This window comes from Hemitrygon akajei, chromosome 5 (assembly GCF_048418815.1).
Source record: "Hemitrygon akajei chromosome 5, sHemAka1.3, whole genome shotgun sequence".
Taxonomy (NCBI): domain Eukaryota; kingdom Metazoa; phylum Chordata; class Chondrichthyes; order Myliobatiformes; family Dasyatidae; genus Hemitrygon; species Hemitrygon akajei.
Genome location: NC_133128.1, coordinates 163046256 through 163060011, shown reverse-complemented (window position 1 = coordinate 163060011; position 13756 = coordinate 163046256).

Genomic DNA, 13756 nt, shown 5'->3' with positions numbered 1-13756 from the left:
TTATACCAGTGCCCAAGAAGAGCAGGGTCAGCTGCTTTCATGACTATTGTCCAGCAGCACTCATACCTACAGTGATGAAGTACTTTGAGAGCTATCTAGGACAGCTTCAAGGAACGTTGCCTCAAAAAGCAGTGTCCATCATTAAGGAACCCCATCTCCCAGGACATGCCTTGTTCTCATTGCTACCATCAGGAAGGAGGTACAGAAGCCAGAAGGTACACATTCAGTGATTCAGGAACAGCTACTTCCCTTCTGCCTCTGATTTCCAGATGGACATTGAACCCAAGGACACTACCGTACTACTCTTTTATTTCTACTTTTATGCTGTTTATTTAACTTAACTATTTTATATATATAAACTGTAGTTGACAGTCTTTTGCATTGTACTGCGGCTGCAAAGACAACGCATTTCATGACGTATGCAGGTGATATTAAACTTGACTCTGATTCTGACCACTCTACCTACACAGAGAGTTCTCTGCCATTATCCTGACTGCTTTTCACACAGACATCAACTAACACTTGAGCAACTAAGTACCATAATTAACAAGAAAGAAGAGGCATACCCCAATGCCTGTCACATGGTGGCAGAAGACTTTAATTAGGCTCGACTGAAAAAGTCTCTACATAATAACTATCAATACATCACTTGCAGTGCTACAGGACTCAACCACTGTTATCAACCACAGCCCATTATCAAAACCTATGCTCCATCCTCACCCGCACTTTGGTAAATCCGGCCACCTGGCTCTGTTTCTTCTGCCTGTGTACTGACAGACTTTCGAGTGTGGCACCGGTGGAGAGGACCATAAGGAGTTGGATGGAAGTGGCAGAGCAGCAAATTTGGGATTGCTAGGAGACAGTGGACAGGGCCATATCAAAGATTTGTCAGCGGATGCAAACGAATATGCCACAGACTTCATAAGAATATGTGTGTATGAGTGTGTACCCACAAAATATTCTGAGGCTTCCTCAACCAGAAGCCCTGGATGAACCAGGAGATTCTTAATCTGCTGAGGGCTAAATTTGTGGTATTTAGATTCGTATACGACCCAGGGTCATATAACAAGTCCAGTACAACCACCAGATCGTTGGAATCACCAAGAGGCAATCTCAGAATAAACTAATCACAAATGAAAGCTCAACAGGGACTGCACAATATAACTTCCAACAGGGCAAGATCAGTTTGCATAAGTGGCAATGACCCATCATTCCTGGATGAGCTCAATGCCTTTTATGCATACTTTGACAGGAAGAACTCTGATACACCCACATGAGCCCCTGGATGACCATATAATTTCAGTCTTTGTGCTCGACAAGTTAGAGGCATAACCAATGTAGGCAGGATGCTACTTAACTCAGGGCACCTAACATTCTCCTTGATGACTACATCTGCAGGAATGCACCCAACTTCAGCTCCAGACTGACAAGGTCTATGAACTGGAGCTGGGGCTGGATGTGCTCAGGATCATCCAGGATGCTGACTGCTTTATAGATGAAATTTTTACTCATGTGGTTAAATCCAGAATGCAAGCTCCAGATAGTAGATGGATGACCTCTGGGAGACGTAAGGGGATTAAGCAGTCAAGGCAGGGTTACCCTTTGGTCATTTCTCTCAACGATAAGTATCCTTATCATTTGGATACTGTTGGGGGCAGACCTATCAGAGCACAGCAGCAGCTGCCAGGCTAGTGGCACTGTGGCCAGCTCTGAGGTAAAGTGAGGCAAAGTGATGGTGACAGGAGTCTTGATCGTTAGGGGATATATGGAAGATCTTGATATATGGAGAGACAGCAGGATGGTGTATTGGCTCCCAGACTCTAGGGTCCAGGATGTTTCAGAGTGGCTACAGAAGATTCTCAAGAGGGAAGGTGAGCAGCCAGAGGTCGTTGTGCACATTGGCATCAAAGACATAGGTAGAAAAGAGGAAGAGGTACTGTGCAATGAGTATAGGGTGTCAGGAAAGGGCAGTAGAGAAGGACGTCCAAGGTAGTAATCAATGGATTACACACAGTAACCACGTGCTAGTCAAGGCAGGAACAGGATGATAGTACAAATGAATGAGTGGCTGAGGAAGTAGTGCAGGGGGGAGGGTTTCAGAATTCTGGATCATTGGGATCTTTTCTGGGGAAGGTATGTTCTGCATAAAATGTACAGGTTACACCTGAACCCAAGGAGAAAACAATATTCTTGCAGGCAGGTTTACTTAATGAGCTGAGGAGGGTTTAAACTAATTTGATGGGAATGGGAACCAGAGTGATGGGGCATTGGTATACAGGTTGATAGACTGTGTAGTGAGACTGTAAGGAAAGGACAGGCAGATAATAGGACAAAATTGCACTCAGTAGGATGAGTTGAAGAGTAACATGGGGCAAAATCAAAAAAAGGTGATGAATACAGGACTGAAGGTGTTATATTTGAATGCATGCAGTACAGTCTACAGAATAAGGTAGAAGATATTGTAGTGCATTTTAGAGATTGGCAGGTATGATGTTGATCACAGTGTTGTGGCTGAAAGGAGATCATGGATGTTTAACATTGAAAGATATACACTGTATTGAAAGGGCAGGCAGGTAGACAGAGGTTCTGTTAGTGAAAAATGAAATTGAATCCTTAGACAGAGGTGACATAGGATCAGAAGGTGTAGGATCCTTGTGGGTAGATTTAAGAAACTGCAAGGGCCAAAAGACCTTGATGGGAGTTATATACAGGCCCCTGAACAGTAGGTAGGTTCTGGGATATAAATTACAACAGAAGGTAGAACAAGCAAGTAATAAGGGTAATTTTATAATAGTCAGGATGGATTTCACAATGCAGGTAGATTGGGAAAATGAGGTTGGTACTGGATCCCAAGAGAGGAACTTTGTAGAATGCCTATGTGATGGCTTTTTAGAGCTGCTTGTGGTTGATCCCACCAGGGGATCAGATATTCTGTATTCAGTGTCATATAATGAACCAGATTTGATTGTGGAGCTTAAGGAAAAGGAGCTCTCAGGAGAGACTGATTGTAATATGATGGAATTCACCATGCAGTTTGAGAGGGAGAAGATAAAATCAGATGTATCATTATTACAATGGAGTAAATGGAATTCCAGGGGCAGGAGAGAGGAGCTGGTCAAAGCTGATTGGAAGGGGACACTAACAGCGAAGCCGGCAGAACAGTAATGGCTGCAGTTTCTAGGGGCAATTCGGAAGGTGCAGGATAGATACATCCCAAAGATGAAGAAGGGAATCCAAGACAAGGAAGAGACAACTGTGGCTGACAAGGGAAGTCAAAGACAGCTTAAAAAGAAAAGAGAGGACAAATGTAGCAAAAAATTAGTGGGAAATTAGAGGATTCGGAATCAGGTTTAATATCAGTGGCATATGTCATGAAATTTGTTGCTATGCAGCAGCAGTACATTGCAATACATCATAATACAAATGATAAATTATAATAAGAAGTAAATATGTGTATTAAAAATAAAATGAAATTAAATAAGTATTGCAAAAAGAGAGGAAAATATACTGAGGAAGTGTTCATTGATTTATTGTCTATTCAGGAATCTGACTGTAGAGGGGAAGAAGCTGTTGCTGAAATGTTGAGTGTGTGGCTCCTGGCTCCTATACTTCGTCCTTGATGGTAGCAATGAGGAGGTGTGTCCTGGGTGATAGGAGTCCTTAATAATAGATGCCACCTTTTTGAGGCATTGACTTTTGAAGGTGTTCTCAGTGCAGGGAAGGCTAGTGCCCATGATGGACCTGGCAGAGTTTATAAATTTCTGCAGTTTTTTTCTGATCCTGTGCAGTGGACCCTCCATACCAGATGGTGATGCAACCAGTTAGAATGCTTTCCGCAGTACATCTAGTACTAAAGATATGTGCAGACCAACTGGCTGGAGAATTTACAGACATATTTATTCTCTTGCTTCTATGATCTGAGGTTACCGTCTACTTCAAGAAGAGTGTTATGACCTACCTCAATGACCACTGTCTGGTAGTGCTTACATCAAATGCAATAAAGAGCTTTATGAAGTTGGTAATGGTGTGAAACAACTCCTGCCTCAGGCTGACCTGAATCCATTGCAATCTGCTCCACCACAACAGGCCAACAGCAGATGCGATTTGTCTGCTTATCACTCTGCTCTGGACAAAAGGAACTTGTACATCAGGCTGCTGTTCATTGACTACAGCTTGGTATTCAAAACAATCATCCCAATCAAGCTCATCATCTGGTTTCAAGATCTGGGCCTCTGTATCTCCCTCTGTAAATGGATACTCATCTTCCTCATTTGGTGGACCTCAGTCAGTGAGGATTGCTAACAACATCTCCTCCTTGATGACCGTCAACCCAGGTGTGCCTTGAGACTGCGTGCTTGGCCCCCTGCTCTGCTCAATATACACACATGACTATGTGGCTAAGCACACTTCCAATGCCATATACGGATTTGTCTATGGCACCATTGTTGTTGGATGGATGCCAAGTGGAGATGAATGAGCACACAGGAGAAAGATGGTTGAGTGGTTCCACAGCAACAACTTCTTATTCAGTAAAATGAAAGAACTAATTGTTGACTTTAGGAAACTGAAGGAATGTGTCCATGTGCCAGTCTACATTGGTAGATCTGTGCTGGAGAGAGTAAACAGATTTAAATTCCTGCATGTTAACAAATCCATAACCTGACTTCTGACTTAGGACCAGCACATATAGTAGATGCAAATGTGAGGAAGGGATAACACATATTTACCTTCTTGTAAAGTTAAGAATTGTAATCAGTGATATGCTGAAAACTCTAACAAACTTTTACAGGAGTCCTCTTGAAAAGATCATAACTGGTTGCATCAAATCAAGTGTACAGGAGCGTAAGAAGTTGCAAAGAGCAGTGGATTCAGCTCAGATCAAAAAATCAAAGGGATCAGTCATCCACACTGACTAACCTCCTGTCACCCTACAGACATTCTGCAAACTACAAGGCACCAGGCAGGAGTGTTATAGATTATGGTCCACTTGCTTGAATGCATAAATATATTGATAAAGCTTAGTTCTATCCAGGATAATACAGACCAATGGAATGGTACACCATCCATCACCGTAAATGTTCATTCCCTCTATCACTGCTGTACAGAGGCTCCTGAGAATCTCATGTGGAAAATGCACTGCAATCATCCAGCTCTTGATCTCTTATCTCCAAACAGGCAAGGGCATCAGGTGCACAAGAACATGACCTGCAGTTTTCCATCTAAGCTGTCCTGGAAACATACCACAGACCCAGTTTCATCACTGTTACTAGGTTAAGTGCTGAAACTCTCAACACAATTGTACTGTGGGAGTACTTTCACCAGAGGGACTGCATGATTCAAGTAGACAGTTTATGCTAGCATTGTTAATTCAATGTTGTTTGTTGTTGTTTATGAGTTTGTACTTGTTGACACTTGTTGCAATTGTTTAGTCACGCTGCCAAGTTTGGGTTTAATTCATGAACACTCCTTTGGAAAAAATGGCTGATATATGGTCTGTTACCCTTCACGCTGCTTCATTGTGCACTTTTAACTTTGCAAGCTGATGCACTCAGAACTTCTGAAATGTTGTATTTTAATATTTTCCACCACTATGAGTACACTTCCCAAAAATGCCATAGACAGGCCATCTGGTGCATGATAGCATCTATACAAACCTCCTTTCAGTTAGTTCCATATAACCTGACCAGCATGTTCTGGAAGTAATGAGAATAATGCAGTTGCCCTGATCACAATTTGTCGAAGTCCTCATCGTTTAGGTTTTATTTTTTGATTGGAAAATTGTGTCAACTGGGTGTGTCGCTCATTTGATGCTGTCAGAGGATGGAGCCAGAGTCCTGGGTCCTGCGCAAGATTTAATCAAAACAGTTTGTGAATTGGACTCTGTAGCTCATGTTATCACCTGCTTCTGGTTTCTGGTCTCTCCTTTTTCTTTCCTGCCATTTTTTAATGATTTTGATCAGAATGGCCTGCAGATAACGAACGACACAGCACTAGGTTAAAATGAACTGAGCTGAACTGAATATGCATGGACTCTTTCGATGACAACTTTGTGGGTTTGTGTTTTTATATTCTGTGTTTTTTGTTAGCTTTTTTTGCTGTTTGCACAATTTTTTTTGTGTGCAGACAAGTGTTGATGTTTTTCTTTGCACAGGTTCCATCATTTTCTTTGTTTCATGGTTGTCTGTGGGGAAGATGAATCTCAAGATTGTATACTGTGTACATACTTTGATAAAAAATGTATTTTCAAACTTTGAATCGTTGTTACTGTGACAGGGTCCTGAATTATCCCTATGAACTGTGCTTTTGAAAAGAGAGAGGGAGTTGTTGTTCAACACCAGACACCTTGTTATTAAGAGAGAGAGAGAGAGAGGTGAAGACTGCTCGGAGATGGTGTTATGGTTTCTCTGCAAGCATGTTTACACTTTTGCAAGGACACTGTCAGTGTCTGTATTCTTATAGAGAGAGAGAAGGGAGGAGCTGTTTGATGGACAGCTGGTGTTCAGTGCGGTGAGATAAATAGAAGGTCAGCTGATGGACCTACAGACACATGGTTTTGGACACTGAATGAGCTTTGTTGTGCCCACAGAAAAGGTGGGTTTTGGAGGATCAATCAGGCGGATTGATCAGTGGCTGTCGCAGTGTGAAAGGGTGTGACCGGTGGGGAGTTATTCGTGTGTCCACCCCTCGCCTGGGTTGATAATTCCACCACGAAAGAATGGTCCCCTTTGTTGTGGTCACAAGTGGGTGACTGTAAGTTTCGGGAACAGGAGGACGACGTGGAGGATCAGCATCGGCATCGGCATTGACATTGGAAGATAAACCAACATTCTAACTCTCTATTTCTCTCTCTCCAACTCTACTCAAACCAGATTCCAGAACTGAGCTGATTACTTACCATACCACCTTAAGACTGTATCACCTAATCACCTGAGCTGGGGAAGATTGGGAACCTTATTTACTCACCTATATATATATATGCATATACTTTGCTAACCTGTTTACCTTATCTTGTTTTATATTACTTTATTCACGTAGTTACTAATAAAATAGAGTTTATAACAGAAGACTCAGACTCCAGGTGTGTCCATTTCTGCTGGTTCTTTTTTATCCGTTACGGGGTACGTAACAGTTACCTTCCTCAATCTCTTTGCCTTGCAGCTCATTCCACAGACTCACTACCCTTCCCATGAAAAAGTGCCCCTCAGGTCCCTCTGAAGTCTTTTCCCTCTCACCCTAAATCTATACCCCCTAGTTTTGGACTCTCCTCCTCTGGGGGAAAAAATTGCTACCCTCCACCTTATTTATGCCACTCATAATTTTAAACACTTCTATAATGTCACTCCTCATTCCCTCTCATTCAAAAGATTAAAGATCTAGCCTAGTCAACCTTTCTATATAACTTATAACTCTGGTCCTGACAACATCCTCATAAATCTTCTCTGCACTCTTTCTAGTTTAACCATATCTTTCCTATAATTGAGCTGCCCAAATTGTACACATTAGTCCAAGCACAGCCTTAATAGTGACTTATACAGATGCAACCGAATGTCCCAACTCCTATATGGAGTGTATTGAGTGATGAAGGCCAACTTGCAAAACACCTTTTTCACCACCCTCTCTTTCAATAAACTATGTACTTTTACTCCTGGGTTCATCTGTTACATTACACTCCCAAGTGCCCTACCATTCGTAGTATGAGTCCTATGCCGGATTGAGTTTCCAAATTAACCTCACACTTATCTGCACTGAAATCCATTTGCCAAAATGTTGCAGAAGAATAGTTTATTTTTATTCTGGTATGCCTGTAATTTTCAGAAATCCAAGCTGATCCTTGTGGTGCCTACTTAAGAAAGTATTTTGATTGACAAAAGTTTTGTTGAAAATAGATTTCAAAAATTCACTCCAGCAATTTTCTTTGGCATCCCAAATGGGTAGTTCAGGAGCAATGACATTTAGCCATTCACAATTCCTGCAACAAGGGCCAGTATCTATTGCCATCATAGAAATTTGGAAGGGAGATAATAGCTTTCAACTTGAAGGATTTTCTTTATAAATTTTTAGTCATTTCCTTAAATAAAGATAAATGGAAATTGAAGGACTAACTGGCTGGCTGCAAGGAATCTATTCACACTCCATTGATACACAGTTTAATGACATCACTAAAGCCTGATGAAATGGATGTTGTTGTATTATTTGCATAAAATTCTCATTCAGTCTGAAAATCCTGGCATTTATTCAGTGGACTTCTACATTTTCCTCATTCTTGTTCCTTTGTCTGGTTCTCTTTCTACCTAAGATCACTGTAAATGTTGATCAATGTTCCCACTAGTCTTAACTTCCCTTTCTTGGTCTGCATAGATGGAGTACCCTTATTCTTCCTGAATTGGTCAATGGTCTGAAAAATACCATTATTGCTTCTTAAATTGATCTCATTCAAAAACTATTCAAAATTTCGAAAAATCTTCCTTAAATCTTCCTTCCATTTCATGCAAGTTTCACAGCTCCCGCTCTACTGATGGTAATGATCCATACCCAGTTTGTAAGTGTCCTTTAGTGCGGCAATCTTCACCACTTCAGTCACATTCTTGTTCTCTGTGTGAGAATATTGGGACGTTATTCTGGTATTCCTCATGAAAATCCCATACTACTAGCACTGAAAAATAAATTGAACTGGTGTGTGGTAAAGACTGATTACAGATACTTTGTCTAGCATTGGCACCACTATTCAGCTAAAAGCATTCAGAACAGTGTTAGGAGGGGTATGACCTTAGGGCATTTGGAGAAAAAAATATGGGGATGTCAGTAGTAATTTTTTTTACACACAGATATTGACAGGTGCATGGAACACATTGCCAGGGATGGTGATAGAGACAGATACATTAGGGAGATTTATTCATTAAATAGGCACATGAATGAAAGAAAAATGAAGGATTATGTGGGAAGAAAGGGTAATGTTGATCTTAGTTGGTTAAAAGGTCAGGGCAACATCCTGGGCCAAAGTGACTGTACTGTGCCTTACTATTCTATATTCTGTGACACATTAAAAATAATGAAAGTTTCTCCTGGTCTATTACTCACTAAGGCAGCTGAACCAATAGGCAATGTTTCAATTATACCCCTTAAATAATTATACTAATCTTCACAATATTTTGTGAGTCTTTACCTCTATTTTCTGCCTCTACCACTCCTTCAATCATCCACCTCACACAAATGATACTGACTATGCTGCCTTCACTTCCAACCCCCCTTCTATTCTCCCATTGCACAAAACTGCTGAAGATGTCTCTGCCACAGTAATTTGAGAACAGATGAAGCATATGGATGATAATAATAGTTTATCACTTCTTTCTCTGAACCATTTTGAATCTACGCCATTTTATCAGCAGGAGCTCCAATTGACAGGTGATGACAGGTGCAGAGTGTGCATTAAATTGGAAGGACCTGCTGTGCATTAAAAGTTCTCAGCTATTCAACTTTGCCTTAAAAATCTACAGAAGGATCAGAATTTCCATGGTCACCATTTTCCACTGAAGGTTTTCAGCCTGAACATGTTGTGACATTTTAACAATAAAATGACACTGATACACATCAGCTTTTAACAGAGCAAATATATCTTGGGCTTTTGAACAGAACAATTGGTCCCTGGTTTGACAATATTTCAGTTTGAACAGTTTTTCCTTGGTTATAAACCCCTCCATGGTTTCACTTCGCCATATTTGTGTAAGCTCTTTCAATTCTCAATATTGCTGCTAGGACTAACATTCTCAAGCAAGAATTTCCTCATCTGTTCAGTCTTGTTCAATAAATCTCCAGCAAAGTGCCTTGATGTCTTCTTGCATTAAAGGCATAACATTCAAAGTAAGTTCAAAGTAAGATGTATCATCAGAGTACATACATAACACCACATACAACCCTGAGATACATTTTCTTGCAGGCATATATTAGCACATCTATAGAACAGTAACTGTAAACAGGAACAGTGAACAACAAACTGTGCAAGTGCAAATATAAATAAATAGCAATAAATAATGAGCGTAAAATAACAAGATAAAAAAATCCTTAAAGTGAGACCATCAGTTGTGGGAACACCAGAAATAGAATGAGTGTAGTTATCTCTCTTTTGTTCAAGAGCTTGATGGTTGAGGGGTAGTCACTGTTCTTGAACATGGTGGTGCAACTCCTGATGCACTTGTACCTTCTATCTGATGGCAGCAGTGAGAAAAAAAAACACGGCCTGGGTGGGGAGGATCTTTGATGAAGGATGCTGCTTTTCTCTGGCAACATTTCAATGGTTGGGATGGTTTTACCTGTGACATACTGGCAATATCCACCCCCTTTTCTAGGATTTTATAAATTCAAGTTATTACCTTGAAGCCAATGGCGGTGACTGAAAATTCTATATCAACTTGAGGCATGGCAGTTATATTCTTCAAAATGCAGGATGTCAACTCCCAATGTCAATGTTTATGTTGATTAAACAACTCCTGCAAAGGTCACTGCTTTTACAATCACCCTAACATCATTTAAGATAATTAGTTTCTTATCCATTATCATAAGGCAAGCGCCTATCTCACAGACAATGTTAACCCAAATAAAACTTCAAGAGACAAATAATAGCATTCGCTAATGGAAAAGACTTACCTTCACAATTTGTTGGGCTTAATTGAATCTAATTAGCTGTAGAAAGGCCAAAGTCCATTTCCTCAAGGGGCAAACCATTTATCATTCGCATTAAAAAGATAGCTCCAAGATTTTTTTTGCAAGAAGCATTTTAATTAATCAGTAATGGAAAAAAAAATCAATTCTTAAAATGTTGCAGGTGACGTTTCATGTTTAAGTCTGCTAAAAAATAAGCAATAAACGATCAAAGCAGCAAGGCCAATGCTGATAGTTTTTATCAAACTGATTGTAATTAACAAAAGAAAGGATTAATAGTTCTGTTGTTGTAAAGTCACTAGTTTTGTTCGATGCACATCAACAGTAAGATAAGGCTAAAGAGGCTGTTACTGAAAGAAAGAATCGACATTATCAAACCACACAGAAACAGCTTTCTGTTAATGAATAGCTTTTAAAACACATGCAAGTTTTCCAAACATTTCTTATCAGGTATTGGGTGAAATAAAGAAATGATAATTATATAGTTGATACCTCCATCCTTAGTGTGTCTCTATGCTTTCTAATAAACAAATTAACTTGAAGTGCACTTCGTGTTATTTTGCAAGTAAACACAGAAAACAATCTGAGCACAATTAGATTCTACCAACAACAATGTGATGAATGTTTGTTTAATCTATTTTGGCAGTGCTAATTGAATGGTAGGTATTGGCCAACATATCAGTAAAACATCCTATTCTTTCTTCACTCTAAAATACTGCAGATGCTGCAAAAATGAAATAAAGACAAAAACAAAAATGTGAGAAATTCATAGTGCAGTTACTACTATTCCAGTGGAGCACTTCTGGTGCTTTTCTTGTTTTTAATGAGTCTTCCTAAAGTAGAATCAATAGATTTTTTTCCACCCACTTGTATAAACAGACAGGAACTTAAGCTCAGGACCCTCTAATAATACACCACTCCCTGTGCTTAAATCAAATTTCAAAGTTCAAATACATTTATTAGCAGGCATGTATACATTATACAACATTGGTATTCATCTCCCTACAGGCAGCCACAAAACAAAGAAACTCAAAAGAATCCGTTAAAAAAGACAGACAAGCAACCAATATGCAGAGAGAAAAAAAGTTCAGCAAATAACATTCAGAACAAAAATGAGACCATAGACACAAAGCCCAGAAAAGGTGGAGCAGGCCACAGCCTCAGCTTCAGTTTAGCGCAGAGCTAAGTAAACGTTGCAGAACAGCGAGAACTGCCCAAAACCTCGTCTCTTGCCCTGATACCCTGCCTTTTCAATTCACCTGGCCCAGCATTTAAACTGACCTAACATCGGATCATTTCTCGCACTAGGATCTGGGTCCTGTTGCATCGATAAGTTCTGGGCTTGGACCCTGCTGCTGCGTTTCGGCCCATACTGAACCTTTCCAAGTCACTTAGACCAATCAAACCTCGCACTCGGTTTAGGTCAATCGGCTTCAAATCTGTGTCTCCTCTGCTCCAACTTTGCTCCACTCCACTGGCCCTGACTTTGCATCTAACATGCTTTGACTTCACCTTGCCTCCATGCACTTCGATCCTCAACTCAGCCTCGGATTCGCTCACCTCTCCATTGTTTACAGTGGAGACCTCTCACTGCTACGGGCAGAAGTTCCCACTTGCTTCAAAAAGGCAACAATTATACCAGTGTCTAGGAAGAATAATGTGGGCTGCCTTAATGACTATTGCCTAGCAGCAATCATATTTGCAGTGATGAAATACTTTGAGAGGTTGGTAATGACTAGACTGAACTCCTGCCTCAGCAAGGACCTGGACCCATTGCAATTTGCCTATTGCCACAATAGGTCAACAGCAGACGCAATCTCAATGGCTCTCCACACAGCTTTAGACCACCTGGACAACACGTACACCTACGTCAGGATGCTGTTCATTGACTATAGCTCAGCATTTAATACCATCATTCCCACAATCCTGATTGAGAAGTTGCAGAACCTGGGCCTCTGTACCTCCCTCTGCAATTGGATCCTCGACTTCCTAACTGGAAGACTATGGTCTGTGTGGATTGGTGATAACATATCCTCCTTGCTGACGATCAGCAATGGTACACCTCAGGGGTGTGTGCTTAGCCCACTGCTCTACTCTATATACACATGACTGTGTGGTTAGACATAGCTCAAATACTATCTACAAATTTGCTGACGATACAACCATTGTTGGTAGAATCTCAAGTGGTGACAAGAGCATGTACAGGAGAGACATATGCCAACTAGTGGAGTGGTACGGCAGCAACAACCTGGCACTCAATGTCAATAAGACGAAAGAGCTGATTGTGGACTTCAGGAAGGGTAAGACAAAGGAACACATACCAATCCTCATAGAGGGATCTGAAGTGGAGAGAGTGAACAGCTTCAAGTTCCTGGGTGTCAAGATCTCCGAGGATGTAACCTGGTTCCAACGTGTTGATATATTATAAAGAAGGCAAGGCAGCGGCTATACTTCATTAGGAGTTTGAAGAGATTTGGCATGTCAACAAATTCACTCAAAAACTGCTATAGTTGTACTGTGGAGAGCATTCTGACAGGCTGCATCACTGTCTGGTATGGAGGAGCTACTGCACAGGACCGAAAGAAGCTGCAGAAGGTTGTAAATCTAGTCAGCTCCATCTTGGGTACTAACCCACAAAGTATCCAGGACATCTTTAGGAGGCGGTGTCTCAGAAAGGCAGCATCCATTATTAAAGTCCTCCAGCACCCAGGGCATGCCCTTTTCTTACCGTTACCATCAGGTAGGAGATACAGAACACTGAAGGCACACACTCAGTGATTCAGGAACAGCTTCTTCCCCTCTGCCATCTGATTCTTAAATGGACATTGAAGCTTTGGACACTACCTCACTTTTTTTAATATACAGTATTTGTTTCTTGCACATTTTAAAAAATCTATTTAGTATATGTAATTGATTTACTTGTTTATTTATTATTGTTTTATTTTATTTATCATTAATATTTTCATTATCTCTGCTAGATTATGTATTGCATTGAACAGCTGCTGCTAAGTTAACAAATTTCATGTCACATGCTGGTGATAATAAAACTGATTCTGATTCTGATCATTTATCATACATTTGACAAGAAAAAGTGTTATTA